Genomic DNA, 12,516 nt, shown 5'->3' with positions numbered 1-12,516 from the left:
GAGCACGGGCTCGAGGTGAGCGGGCTTCAGTAGTTGTGGCATGTGGGCTCAATAGTTGTGGCCTGCGGGCTCTAGAGCGCAGGCTCAGTAGTTGTGGTGCACAGGCTTAGTTGCTCTGAGACATATGGGATCTTCCTGGACCAGGGCTCGAACCTATGTCCCCTGAATTGGCAGGTGGATTCTTAACCACTGTGCCACCAGGGAAGTCCCCATTATTTTTTAAATTATTTTTTTGGCTTCGCCACAAGGCATGTGGGATCTTAGTTCCCCGATCAGGGATCAAACCTGAGCCCCCTATATTGGAAGCATGAAGTCTTAACCACTGGACTGCCAGGGAGGTTCCTGTCATTAAGTTTTTGACTGTCCCTAACTTCACTGTGACATAGCAGATTAGGCTAATCAACAGAATTTCCTGTCCTGTTTTTCCTTGTCTAAGCTGAAATTTGGTCCTTGTGACCTCAGATTAAAAAAAAAAAAAAAGACCCCTGTCTACCCCCATCAAGTTTCTGTTAGGTGAGGCTAGAAAACATGCTTACTTTTCCCCAGCCTGTGTTCCTTCCATATTTAAGTGTTTCAGCCAGACTGATAATGACTGAGACTCTCCAATATGTAAAAAGGTAAGACACTGATCCCTGGCTTGACCATGTCCTACATAAAATCCCTAAAAAAGCCTAAATTTTAACAGTATGTGTGCCCCCTCAGGGTACATTTTTGCCATTTCAGTTATCAATCTTGGGCCTATGACAGCTGGCATATAGGTGGTTATCTGTTTATTGGGAGCAAAGTGCTAACTTGAAACTGGGAACAAGAGAATGTTTTCAAGTGAGCACTGAACAGCTGCATTCCTCAACCTCTTGTCAGCCCGATGCCTCTTTTTTTTTTTTTAAACTTTTATTGGAGTGTAGTTGATTTATTGAATAGAGTGTTGTATTAGCCCTATGCCTTTTATTGGCAGGGAGTAGTCAGATCAGTCATTGCCCCCTCTTCCCTCAAGATTGACGAATGATCAAAAGATGACGGGGGGGGGGGGGGGACTTCCTAGGTGGTGCAGTGGTAAAGAATCCACCTGCCAACGCAGGGGACATGGGTTCGAGCCCTGCTCTGGGAAGATTCCACATGCCACGGAGCAACTAAGCCCATGCGCCGCAACTACTGAGCCTGTGCTCTAGAGCCCGTGAGCCACAACTATTGAGCCCATGTGCCACAACTACTGGGGCCCATGCACCTAGGGCCCATGCTCCACAACAGGAGAAGCCACTGCACCCGTGCACCACAATGGAGGGTGGCCCCTGCTTGCAGCAACTAGAGAAAGCCCGTGCGCAGCAGCGAGGACCCAACACAGCCAATAAACAAATTCAATAAATAAATTTATTAAAAAAAAAAGAGATGGCAGGGGGGAGCTGAAACTGCAGGTAATTATCAGTCAAATTCATTTCTTTTTTTTAAATTAATTTTTGGTTGAGCTGAGTCTTTGTTGCTGTGAGCTGGGGCTACTCTTCATTGCAGTGCGCGGCATTCTCATTGCAGTGGCTTCTCTTGCTGTGGAGCACAGGCCCTGGGTGCGTGGGCTTCAGTAGTTGTGGTGCACGGGTTTAGTTGCTTTGCAGTATGTGGGACTTCCCTGGACCAAGGCTCAAACCCGTGTCCCCTGCATTGGCAGGCGGATTCATAACTACTGAGCCATCAGGGAAGTCCCAGTCAAATCCATTTCATCTGCCTTCACTAATCAAGGTCATTTGTTTTGAGACCTGCATATCCTCCAAGTACCATGTAGCCTAAACAATGTTTGTACCAGTTGTTTTCCAGCAGCTTGAAGTCAGCTGTGTCTAGTCTGAGCTGAGTTGGTTAAGACTGGATAGGACCACTGACCCTCTGACTGGGCCTGCCCATATGTCCACTTGGTGACCTTTTTTTTTTTTTATAAATTTATTTATTTATTTAATTTATTTAGTGGCTGCATTGGGTCTTCGTTGCTGCACACGGGCTTTCTCTAGTTGCTGTGAGCGGGGGCTCCTCTTCATTGTGGTGTGCAGGCTCCTCACTGTAGTGGCTTCTCTTGTTGTGGAGCACAGGCTCTAGGCGTGTGGGCTTCAATAGTTGTGGCACACGGGCTCAATAGTTGTGGCTCACGGCCTCTAGAGCACAGGCTCAATAGTTGTGGCGCACAGGCTTAGTTGCTCTGTGGCATGTGGAATCTTCCCAGAGCAGGGCTCGAACCCGTGTCCCCTGCATTGGCAGGCAGATTCTTAACCACTGCGCCACCTAGGAGGTCCCCATTTGGTGACCTTTTGACATTAAAGGGTAACCCTCAGATCAAGCTAGGCACCTCCATTTTTGAATGTGCAGAGGCCTTAGCTTATTTACACCTGTGCAGAATGGCAATCACCACAGCTTTTTCCAGTCACCCATCCCCACCACCCACACACCTCGGACTGCCTTGCTTCTTTATTCCATAAACACCCGGAGCTCCTTGCCTTCCAGCAGGTGAATCTGAGACTTGTACTGTCTCCTTGTTTGGCTGCCTTGTGAATAAACCTTCTCTTTGCTGCAAACCCTGGCATCTCACCATTGTGGCCTGCTGCACAGTGGACAAAATGATCCTGTTCGGTAAGTCACAGGGCATTATTTAATCATTCTTCCCCAATTGTGCCTTTTTTTTTTTTAAAGGGGAGGGTGTCTTCTCAGTCCCTTCTCACTGATGACATCTAATTGTTCCCTTTTCCTAAACAAACAATACCCCGAAGAAATGAAACTGAGCAGGAGCTGGAGGGGGGGGGGCTTCCTGGGGACAGAAACATCCCCAATGTCTCCCACCTCGTGTGTAGAAAATCTTTAATCTCCTAGGCCTTCCCTGAGTTCCAAAGAGCAAAATTTTTTGTCTCCAAAATTTGTATTTTTTTAATTTTTAAAATTATTTAAAAAATTTTATTGAGGTATAGTTGACAATGTGTAAATTGCTGCTGTATAGCAAAGTGATTCAGTTTCACATATACATTTTTAAAATAAATTTATTTTATGGCTGTGTTGGGTCTTCGTTGCTGCACATGGGGTTTCTCTAGTTGTGGCGAGCACGGGTTCTAGGTGCGCAGGCTTCAGTAGTTGTGGCACACAGGCTCAATAAGTTGTGGTGCATGGGCTTAGTTGCTCCTCAGGATATGGGATCTTCCCAGACCAGGGACTGAACCCAAGTCCCCTGCACTGGCAGGCAGATTCTTAACCACTGTGCCACCTAGGAAGTCCCTAAATACATTCTTTTTAAATATTCTTTTCCATTATGGTGTATGATAAGATATTGAATATAGTTCTCTGTGCTATACAGTAGGACCTTGTTGCTTATCCATTTTTTATATAAAAGCTTACAACTGCTAACCCCAACCTCCCACTCCATCCCTCTGCCAACACCATCCACCCCCCAACCCCAGGGAACCACCAGTCTGTTCTCTATGTCCATGATTCTGTTTTATAGATGGGTTCACTTGTGTCATATTTTAGATTCCAGATATAAGTGATATCATATGATAGTTCTCTTTCTGACTTCACTTAGTGTGATAATCTCTAGTTGCATCTGTGTTGCTGCAAATGGCATTATTTTGTTCTTTTTTATGGCTGAGTAGTATTCCACTGTATATATGTACCACATCTTCTTTATCCATGTATCTGTTGATGGACATTTAGGTTGTTTCCATGTCTTGGCTATTGTGAATAGTGCTGCTATGAAAATAGGAATGCATATATCTTTTAAATTATAGTTTTGTCCAGATATATCCCCAGGGGTGGACTGCTGGATCATATGGTAATTCTTTTTTTTTGGCTGCACCACATGGCATGCAGGATCTTATAGTTCCCTGACCAGGGATTGAATCCGTGCCTCTTACAGTGGAAGCATGGAGTCCTAACCACTGCACTGCCAGGGAAGTCCCTCATATGGTAGTTCTATTTTTAGTTTTCTGAGGAACCTCCATACTGTTTTCCACAGTGGCTGTACCAACTTTACACTCCCACCAACGGTGTAAGAGTGTTCCCTTTCCAAAGAGCAGATTTAATAAGATTGAGATAATGTAGAAACAAAGGAAACCAGTCAAGCAAGACAAAATAATGGTTTAGCCATAAACCAAAGTTGAGGACTTTTAGTTCTTCCTAAGTCACACCCTTGACTTGTTTTGCAGAAACTAAACCCCCCACCAGGTAGAGAAAGTTAACTGCATGCTGACCACCAGCACATAGACCCCAGACCAGGTGGAACCAGAAGGTTGATGACTGAGATTCTTGAAACATCATCCTCTTAACTCATCATCAACCAGAGAACCGTACATGAGCTGATCACCCACGCTGTGACCCTCTCCCTCACACTGTCTTTAAAAACCCTTCTCTGTAAGCTGTCAGGGAGCTTGGGTCTTTGAGCACGAGCTGCCCTTCGTCCTTGCTTGGCGCCCTGCAGTAAACACTGTACGTCCCTTCACCACAACCAGGCATCAGTAGATTGGCTCAGTTCAGTAACAATTTTGGTGACCCAGGTGGAATTCCCATCCAGAGTGGGTGCACCCTGCCTGTGGCACATCAGCCCCTGGCCGGATGCAGCTTGCAGATGCTGTCCAGCGGCTGTCTGGGTGCCTCTGTCTCAGGGACAGCTCTGAGTGCTTACTGCTGACATGGTGTCACTGGCCCCTGGCACTTCCAATTCCGTGGTGAAGGAATCAAGGCTCTAGTTCTGGTCTGTGAGATGTCTCTGGTAAATAGTGGAACTTTGTGACCACAGCAGGATATTCCTCCCTACCTGGGTTGCTTTGACTGGAATTTCCCCCCTCCTTTTTTTTTGGCAGGGGGGAGAAAGCATAGGACTTCGTCATCTGGTTTTGAGCAAAATGTTTTTTTTTTTTTAATTTTGTTTGTTTAGGCTGTGCTGGGTCTTTGCTGTGGCATGTGAACTTCTTAGTTGCGGCATGCATGTGGGATGTAGGTCCCCAACCAGGGATCGAACCTGGGGCCCCTGCATTGAGAGCACAGAGTCTTACCCACTGGGACCACCAGGGAAGTCCCAAAAATGCTGCTTTAATTGGAGTCTTCTGTGTTGAGGAATCCCTCAGCCATCCCACACGGCTTGAGTGGTGACTGGAAAAACCCATTAAACCAAGACTCACTGGTACCTCTATCTGGAACAACAGCTAGGAAATCTTCCACTCTTGTGCTAGGGAACTGTGATCCTGAGAGGCCTCTGAGCACTGGGTTGCCTGGTTCTGATCTGTTTCTGGTTAAACCAGCTGTATGAAAAAACGGGAAATCAGAGCTCTATTGCATCTTGTGGTCCCCTAGGGTGTATTTCACAAAATTGGGACGTCTTTAACTATGTTTCTATGAAAAGAAAGATGACTTTGTTATAACACCACATGGCCAGAATGTTTAGACTCTGGAGAAAAATGGCCAAGATAAAATTCTTGACATTCCAAAACTTTTTTTTTTTTGCATATGCAAATCTGAGAAATCTGGCTTGGTAAAATTTCTTTTCAAAGTTCTGACCCCTGAGAGAGCAAAAGTACTCCTAGGTAAAAGGTTGAAGTTATAACTCTTAATTCCTTGAATGCAAACACAGCTCACATTGTCTGAGACTATGGTCTTAGCTTAATTGGTAGCACCTGAAACTGAGATGGAATGGGAAAAGAAGCCTTTTAAAACTCAAGTTAACTTATTCCAACTGTTATAATGTTTTATATTTAAAATTTGTGACTGTTTTAAAATGAAGCTATGAGATCTCTAGCTCTGTCTTTAAAAATTAATTTGTAAATGAGCTCTAACTGATTGGCTCAAAGGAAATTAAATGCTTACATAAATTCTCAGGAATATAACAGAAATTAACCCAAATGAATGTCAAGTTCACGTGATCTGGGGGACTATTCAGTATAAACTAACATTAATACCAGATGTTAAGTTTGATTTAACACAGACCTGTCTTTAGAGTCATCAATATTAAGTACTCAGGTTTACTGAAAATAAATTCTCGTTACCCCTGTTGCAAAATCTGTCGGCAAGAAAAGATTAGCTTGGTATGATATTGTCATAAGTAATAGAGATAAATGGGATAAAAGCTTTTAGATGCTCTTTAGGAATAATCGTTTTAGTTTTTCCAGATTTTTGGTAACTTGTTTTCCTAAATTAAGTGATGAAAATTAATTGAATGTCTAAATCATTTTTAAGTAAGATTAAATACTTGAAACACTTGCTAAACAAGTGTTTACCTAATTGTTTTTCTCTAACAAGAGGACAAAAGATATGTCTAATAAACCCAAACATGTCTTGTACCACACTGAAGAAATTATGCTATGAGAAAATGTTTTTAGGTTATAGACAATGTTTGTAAGTTTGCTAATCAGAAAATGCTGGTATGATAAACATTTCACAATTGCTTGCCTCTTGGCTTTTGCTAGAGATTAAAGTTTTTAAGAGTTAAAAAATATGATAGGTAATTAAAAACTACTAGAAATAAGGGAAACATTTCAGTATGTAAAGAAAGTAGGATTATGCTGTTAAGAAGGTATGAAAAATGGAGATATTTTTGTTAAAGAGTAGATTTGTCCTAGAGCTGGTTGTTTTTGGATGGGGAAAGAATAAGGGACAAACTCATATGGATGTAGGAAGTTGTGGAAGAGGAACCTCGAGAAAAGAGTTTTGTTCATGGTCAGAATTTGCTAAGATTAAATTCAATCTAATTGTTACTAAAATTACACTGATACAAGACTGGAGTTTGGTTTTTTGTTATGAGAAAGTTCTCTTGGAATATTGAGCTGCTTTTAATAAGACTGTACCTTTTATTTTTTAATATTTTGCCCATACCATGAAGATTGCGGGATCTGAGTTCCCTGACTAGGGATTGAACCCCGGCCACAGCAGTGACAGTGCTGAATCCTAACCACTAGGCCACCAGGGAACTCCGAGTAAGACCGTTTCTTAAGTGATCTGTTGTAACTTTCTGTATTTGCCTTTGAAAACTTCACTGTCACTTTAAGTGAATATTTTCACAATACTTATGACTCTATTTGACCAAGTGTCTTAAAACTTTATTTAAAAAAATTTTATTGAAATATAGTTGATTTACAATGCTGTTTTTAGTTTCGGTGTACAGCAAAGTGACTGTTATGTGTATGTGTATATATGAATATATATATGAATATGTGTATTCTTTTTTAGATTCTTTTCCATTATAGTTATTACAAGATATTATGTATAGTTCCCTGTGCTATACAGTAGGTCCTTGTTGGTTATCTATTTTATAGTATGTATAGTAGTATATATATTTTAATCCCGAACTCCTAATTTATCCCCACCCCCATTTCCCCTTTCGTAACCATAAGTTTGTTTTCTGTGAGTCTCTTTGTAAATAAGTTCATTTGTATTTTTTTTAGATTCCCCATATAAGTGCTATCATATGATATTTGTCTTTCTCTGACTTACTTCATTTAGTATGATAATCTCTAGGTCCATCCATGTTGCTGCAAATGGCATTATCTCATTCGTTTTTATGGCTGAGTAAGATTCCATTGTGTGTGTGTGTATGCCACATCTCCTTCACATATCAATGGACATTTAGGTTGCTTCCAAGTCTTGGCTATTGTGAACAGTGCTGCTATGAACATTGGGGTGCATGTATCTTTTCAAATTACTTTCTCTGGATCACTGGATCATACGGTAACTCTATTTTTGTAAGTCTCTTTTAAGGAACCTCCATACTGTTGCCCATAGTGGCTGCACCAATTTACATTCCCAGCAACAGTGTAAGGTTTCTTTTTCTCCACACCCTCTCCAGCATTTATTTGTAGACTTTTTGATGTTGGCCAATCTAACCAGTGTGAGCTGATACCTCACTGTAGTTTTGATTTGCATTTCTCTAATAATTAGTGATACTGAACATCTTTTCATGTGCCTGACGGCCATCTGTATGTCTTTGGAGAAATGTCTATTTAGATCTTCTGCCCATTTTTTGATTGGGTTTTTTTTTTTTTTTTTTTTTTGGATATTGAGCTGTATGAGCTGTTTGTATATTTTGGAAATTAAGTCCTTGCCAGTCTCACCATTTGCAAATATTTTCTCCCATTCTGTAGGTTGTCTTTTCATAAAACTTTATTTTTGACAAACTTCCTCAAATCAAATTCTAAATTGAAGTTCTTCTGACCTCTAACTTTGGGACTTTTCAGAGGCCCCTGAGATATCTGAGAGAGAGAGAGATATGAAACTAATTTGGATTCTCTGGTATGTTAAATTACATGAGAAGCATTATTATCAAATGCGTGGTGATAAACCTTAGGTAATACTGTAACAGATAAATGTCATTAAATGTTCTAAAAATTATATGAAGTTCCTAAAATTTGAATATGTCATGGTATTGTTACCAGTAATAGTTCTAGTTACCTTAAGATACTGCATGTCACAGCAACTTGGCTAAGCTTCTTTGTCAATTGCATTGTCATCAGATCCTTAACTGTGCCTTTTCAAGTCTTTTGTCATTCACAGATACTTCACTGATGCTTCTGCAAAAATGCTTCATCTTTAAGAAGATTCACAGAAAGGACTTTCTGGCAAGTACAAGATTCTGATAACTTCCAGATCACACTGCTGAACTGGGTAAGAAATTAATTCTAATGGAAACCCTGATTGTTTCATAAAAATGTTAGCAAGAATAAGATCAAGGATTAGTTACAGTCCTAAGTGGACTAATGAATATGATTATTAAAAAACATGGTTATAAGTTTTATGGTTTTTGTCTGAAATATTACTGACTTTTAGCCTGTGTTTTCTAGACATAAGGAAACCTTTCCCTTTATAACAACTTGGTAAGTTATATCTTTGTAAACAGAATTGAAACATTTATCTTTTCTCTTGACCTGATCCCTCTAGAAATTCGAAACTGAGTCCCAACAGCTTTATCAGCTGAAATAAGGAAGGTCACCTCCTAACAGGAGCAGGAATATTGAGGTGTTTTAGGAACCTTGAGGAGAGAGGAATTCTCTCAAATCTACAGATAATGCAGGCAAAATCTTATTGGCAAGTCCTTGATATAATTTTCCTGGCCTCAAGAGGTTTTTAAAAAGTTCAGCTGATACTCCTTATGAAAAGTTCTAGCCAATTTAAAAGAGCATATATGATCATTTACACTTAGGTAAAAAAACAAACGGGATAAGTTTATTGAAACCAGACTTAATTTGGCCTGATCTGGTAGAAATGAGGATAATTTAGAGAGATTATGTTTTGATAATATACCTTTGTGGATATTGAGGTTTTTGTATTATCTACATCCAAGATGACCTTGTTGCTATATTATAAAGTTTAATTAAGTTATTAAAGGAATACCCTAAGCTTTTTCTGAAACCGATCACAGTAATCTATTTTTGGATGACGATCAGATGCCCCATGATCCACAACCAGGAGATGATACATACTGGAAAAGACATCACTTGTAAGACTCTCTCCAACTTAAATGAAAGAACCCTTATCAGGTATTAAGTAGCTCTTGCAGAGTGAAACTGAAAGAAAGTGCCTTGTGATTTAATATTTCCCACTTAAGGGCTTCTGCACTGGACTGGTCTATAGAAAGGACTGCTGACCTCAAACAACACCCGCACGAGAAGACAGCAGCAGTGGTGGACAGCTGACCCAAGAATCTGGTCCAGGTCTGTTAACATCCATCCTAATTCAACTGTTCACCCAATGTTTGTCTCTCAAAATGCAAAGTCACTCTTATTTCTAATCATACTTCTGACTCCAGTGTTCAGGACAGAAGGGAAATTCTCTAGTGAAGCTGAATAACGTGTCACTGCTTGCTACTGAAAGATTTGCAAACAAAAAGGGGAAAATGATGGAGGAAACTTTCATGTGTTGAGGTATGGTGAAGTCATTCTGGCTTACACAGGCTGTTCTCGTTTTTCAAACATACAGTGTACATCTGCTTTACCACTAAAGGATGCATTTTAAAAACCAAAACCAGTAACTGTGGCTCAGGCATCCGAAATGGATCTGGGTGCCTGTTATGGATGTGGTTTCAGACAAATTCCTATGTTAATGAGAACTTGAACTTTCTGAACTGTTATCAGACTTAAGGAGGCTATCAGCTGCTAGGAAACCTTTCTCTTTAGCAGTATTAACAAGCGAGACAGCGTGAGCTATAGCCTCCCAGCAGAAGGCACTAGATTCTTTAGGCAGAATAGTACTAGATAATAAAAATGCATTAAATTATATTTTGACAACAAAAAAGATGTGCAGTGGCCAATAACTCCTGTTATGTATATATTAATACCCCTGGAGAAGAAACCAAAGAGTTAATTAAAAAGGCTACTTAGTTACAGAATTTACATAAAAAGGACCCACTCTAAAACTTATTTTCCTGGTTGCCATCTGTAACAGGGAGACTTTTGGGGGTATCCTGCAAGGGTGCATTTTGATTATCTACTAATATGCCTACTAATTTTCAAATGTTTTTCCGGGTGCTGTGACAAAGCAAAGAGAGGTAATTTTTCATAGTACAAAATATTGATGTTAAGCAGCTTAAGAATCCTTTAAAAATGAAAGTCAGTGACTCCTCTAATCCTGAAAAGGTTGTGGTGCCCGTCCCCTCAGGACTGAGAAGTATCAAAGCAAACCCAGGCAGGACCCTGTGGGCATTCCTAGAGACAGACCACTTCCCCCAGTGTCCCCTGTTTTAGCCTCCTAGGCCTTCCCCTAAGTTCCAAAGAGCAAATTTAATTAGAAGTGAGAAAATGCAGAAACAAAGGGAAAGCAGTCAAGTAGGACAAAATAATAATTTAGTCATAAAACAGTCAAGGACCTTTAGTTCCTCAAGGGCTGTAAAACAGTATCCTGAGTCATACTCTTGAGTTGTTTTGCAGATATTAAGGACCCCCCCCACCAGGTGAAAGAAGTTAACTGCATGCTGACCACCAGCACGTAGGCCCCAGACTGGCTGGAAGCCAGAGGCTGACTGAGACGCCCAGAACATCACCCAGTTACGCACCATCAACCAATCAGCAATGTACATGAGCTGATCACACACCTTGTGACCGTCTCCCTCACACAGTCTTTAAAAGCCCTTCTCTGAAAGCCACTGGGGAGTTCGGGTCTTTTGCACATGAGCTGCCCGTTCTCCTTGCTTGGCACCCTGCAATAAACTGGGTTGTTACAACACAAAAGTACAGTGTCAGTCGACTGGCTTTGCTGAGTGTTGGGCAAGCAGATCCACGTTTCTGGTTGGTAACAAAGACTGAGAGCCATTCAACCTAACGTACTGATAGCCCCTTAAATAGCATCAGAAACTGCTGGAGGATGTTTCCTCCCCGAACATCGTCTTCTGACATCGAGTAAAGCTGGAAACAGACATCTCGCCTGGCACCCTCGCATCTGTCTCCTCCTTCGCCCACCTGTCCAGCACACATCTGCTGTGGTATCCCATGGAGCTCTTGGCTGGGGCACCAGGCAGAGGCAGGGTCAGGACTCAAACCCAGGGCTTAGGCTCCATGCTCTGGCAGCCTCAACAGCCTTGAGTGTGCGAGAATGCCCACAGGATCCAGGCTGCACACTCAAAGCAGGAGCTATGAAACACATTTTGGGGAGAGATAAGGAAACCAACAGTTCAAAGACAGGAGGATGCAAAACTACCCAGCCAGTCCCTGATGAAAGAGAAACACGGCTTTCAAAAGGTACAGTCAGGGTGTGCACTAATTTATCATGGCTGACTTTCCATTTCAGCTTCCTGGGGAAGAAAAATTCCTGTGACTTGAACTGCGGAAAGACGTTATCACAGATATCACATGGGCTCAGGGTGGGGCCAGGGAAATCAAAAGATGTTTCTTAGTTTCCCTTCACTCAAAACCCCTATTTCCTTAATTCTATCAAATGCCATAAAAGGCACAAAATAGACCTAGATACTTGGAGATATCCAAAAAAGGACCAAAGGCTCTAATTAGAAACCACCTCTGTCCCTCCTCCTGGCCTGAAAGGGTGCCCTCGGTCACCTCCCATTTTCTTCTTAGCCCTCCTTTTACCTCCGGATGAAAATGCAGCTTTTGGTCAACGCATCCGCCTCCCCTGCAGTGCAGCTAGGACCCCCAGGCCATCTACTCTGGTCCAGCCCAGCCTGGATTCTCTACCTGCTTGTTTTCTAGTCGCCAGTTGTTTTTCCAAAGCTCTTTTCACATGTCAAGGTCCTCTCCTCTGGCTCAGCCCCTTGGATGAATCCCACATCTCCCTGTGCACTTAGGTGCTGGGAGCTGCCGGAAGGGAGCATGTGCTCTGGGGTACAGTCTGCACTCTCCGCTGAAGGAAATGGAGGTCACACGCCCTGCAATGAGAGTCAGCTCCACAGCCAAGGCCATTTCCTTCAACAAGTCTGGGAACAGGCCCCATCCCCATCATGTCATTTCACAGCCTCTCTACAGCTTCTGTAATGAACATTTCACAGGTCCAAACAAAACCTGGAGTTTTTCTGTCCTTTACTAAATAAACGTGTTTCACAGAAGCCAGCCCCAAACTCATCGCTGT

At 41.8% G+C, this 12,516-nt stretch overlaps 1 protein-coding gene across 11 annotated transcripts in view; it reads left to right on the top strand.

The window, feature by feature from the left end:
• The window catches only part of ALKBH4 (alkB homolog 4, lysine demethylase), a 43,676-nt gene extending 35,144 nt beyond the window's left edge, over positions 1-8,532 (top strand). For 10 of the 11 annotated variants that reach the window (XR_009055463.1, XR_009055462.1, XR_009055461.1 and 7 more), the window contains 3 exons: positions 2,482-2,607; positions 6,833-6,926; positions 8,184-8,218. The gene's annotated coding sequence lies outside the window, so the exon portion shown is untranslated. Of the gene's footprint in view, positions 1-2,481; positions 2,608-6,832; positions 6,927-8,183; positions 8,219-8,499 lie in introns of those variants that run through there. The other variant, XR_009055453.1, reaches the window with a different exon arrangement.
• Positions 8,533-12,516: the final 3,984 nt, after the last annotated feature.

The sequence above is a fragment of the Hippopotamus amphibius genome, chromosome 9 (assembly GCF_030028045.1).
Source record: "Hippopotamus amphibius kiboko isolate mHipAmp2 chromosome 9, mHipAmp2.hap2, whole genome shotgun sequence".
NCBI classification, from domain to species: domain Eukaryota; kingdom Metazoa; phylum Chordata; class Mammalia; order Artiodactyla; family Hippopotamidae; genus Hippopotamus; species Hippopotamus amphibius.
The sequence above is the reverse complement of the archived record's forward strand: the minus strand, read 5'-3'. Positions and strand labels throughout refer to the sequence as shown.